We start from the raw sequence: 2,500 nt of genomic DNA, 5'->3' as shown, positions 1-2,500 counted from the left end.
GTCAGTGATTTTCAACAAGGCTGAAATGGATTGACATTTTTCAGAATAAAAGTCCAAACATTTCGATCGCTTGGCGACTTTCACCCCGGTTTCACCAGCTGCTGTCACATATGGTCCCAGCAGGAAATTGAACACACAACTTTAACTTTTACTAGTGCCATGATACACAAACGCACGCACACTTCCTTTCTTCTGTCGCCGGAGCTCTTCTCAGGCCAACCCCAGGCTCCTTCCCTCCCTCTCACACCCACATAATCCATCACTGTGAGCAACGTCAATAATATGACTAATATTAATCTACCATCTACTGTAGATCCCTCCCGTGTCCCCCTCCCTGCGACATGGCACCCCTACACGAGCCATAACTCTGTGTGCGCTGACCCTGACAGGCTACAGCATAAAACACTCAATTTAGAGGGCATAAGCGTTGTGCTTTACTAGATGACATATCAGGCCACGTTCTCATTGATAGCACCCCCCCCTGCTCCATCTAGATCAGCCTGGGCACACACTCAGCAGAGGGATCTGATTATGAAGGGGGGGGGGGACAGGACAGATACCAAATAACGTGATTCGCTGTCTCTCAGTTGGTAGAGCCAACCAGCATTGCGCTGACAACGTTTAGGTTGTGGGTTCGATTCTCACTGGGACTATATATATGTATACTGAAAAATGTATGTGTTACGGTACATGTGGGAATACGGTACATGTGGGAAAACTAGGGTTAGGGTTAGGTGCTACGTCGATTTGGTACATGCTGGCATGTCTAACCCTAACCCTAACCTTAACCCTAACTCTAACCCTACCCCTAACCTTAACCCTAACCTTAACCCTAGCACCCTAGCACCTAACCCTAACCCTAGTTTTCCCACATGTACCATATTCCCACATGTACCGTAACATATGCACTCACTGCAATGTAAGTCGGTTTGGATAAAAGTGTCAGCTAAATGGCATGGATTAACGGCATCCCCGATTGGAGAGAAACAGGGAGAAATAATGGAGAAATTATGGTCTCATGCTAACATGATGTGACAGCAGCTGGTGAAAGTGGGAACAAGTCAGCAACCAATCAAAATGTTTAGACTTTTATTCTGAAAAATGTACGACTATAGTGTACTCAGTGTATAGGGATTACTCACCAAATCTATTGCATTGACTAGAGAGTGTGTCATTGATTTTCAACAACCTTGACATGTATTGACATTTTCAGAATAAAAGTCTTGAACATTTGGTCGGTTGCCGACGTGTTCCCGCTTTCACCAGCTGCTGTCACATAATGATATCAGCTCTTATTGAATTCTAACTACTTAAGAATGATTTTTTGCTTAACATTGATGATGTGGCTGTGCATTGAGGGGTTATTGCAACAATGTGTGCATGCTGGTCCATGTGTGTACTTGTGTAAGGTCCTGTATACAGTGTTGACCTATTTAGAGTTCTCTGTGTTTGGGAAATGGTCCATGGCTGCTTTGGAGAGGGCCAAAGAAAGAGAGGGAAGGGATCAGAGAAAAGACAACCTTGATTTTAGAGGTAACTTTTTTCTGAGTGGGGCAGTCCCATTCATATTTTTCATTTTATTGACAGGTACAGTAGAGATTTAGACAGGAAGGATGGGTGAGAGATGAGGGATGACATGCAGGATATGTCCCCGGCCGGAATCGAAACAAGGACCCTGCGGTTACATGGTCATCGCTTAACCCGCTACGCCACCTAAGCGCCCTAGAGGTAACTTTCTGTTCATCTGAGCATTTGTTGCTTGGAATGGGAACATTTGGAATGGGAACATTTGGAATGGGAACATTTGGAATGGGAGCGTTTGTTGCTGTGCAGTGCTGGTTGCTTTCCACCTAGAGAGCTGTTGCTATAGCCGATGATTACAGTCATACTGTACTTCTTTCCTCCCTCTGTTCTTCTACTGTAAGGGGATTATATGGGAGTGCTTGAGGAGACAGAGTGGTGATGCTGGTAGTGGAGGTTATTGTGTCAGCTTGATTATCCTTCCTCTTTGCAATCAAGGACACTTTATTTAGCAAGTGGCACATTTCCTGGTCCCGTCACCAAAACACACACACAACCTCAAACGTGTGTGTGTGTGTGTGTGTGTGTGTGTGTGTGTGTGTGTGTGTGTGTGTGTGTTGGATGTAGATAGGGGCTTGTGGCTGGCAACATCAGGAAAGATCAAAGTTCAAGAGAGAGTGATGCTGTTAGTAACAGGGAAGAGGAAAGACCTGGGACAAAGAGAGAAAGAGAGGGAGAGAGTGAGAGAGAAAGAGAGGGAGAGAGAGAGAGAGAGACAGAGAGAGAGAGAGAGAGAGAGAGAGAGAGAGAGAGAGAGGAGGAGGAGGAGGAGGAGGACAAGACAAACAATTGAAAGCTATCGAAGACAGAAATGACAAATGTGGATTATGACTGTAAAGTACAGTAAATAGTTATAGTAATACTGCTGTATTAGAGCTGTGATATGTCATGTCTTGTTCATGAGTCTCATGCAAGTACA

This window comes from Nansenia antarctica (assembly GCF_963989245.1).
Source record: "Nansenia antarctica genome assembly, chromosome: 17".
Taxonomy (NCBI): domain Eukaryota; kingdom Metazoa; phylum Chordata; class Actinopteri; order Argentiniformes; family Microstomatidae; genus Nansenia; species Nansenia antarctica.
This window is presented reverse-complemented; position numbering follows the sequence as displayed.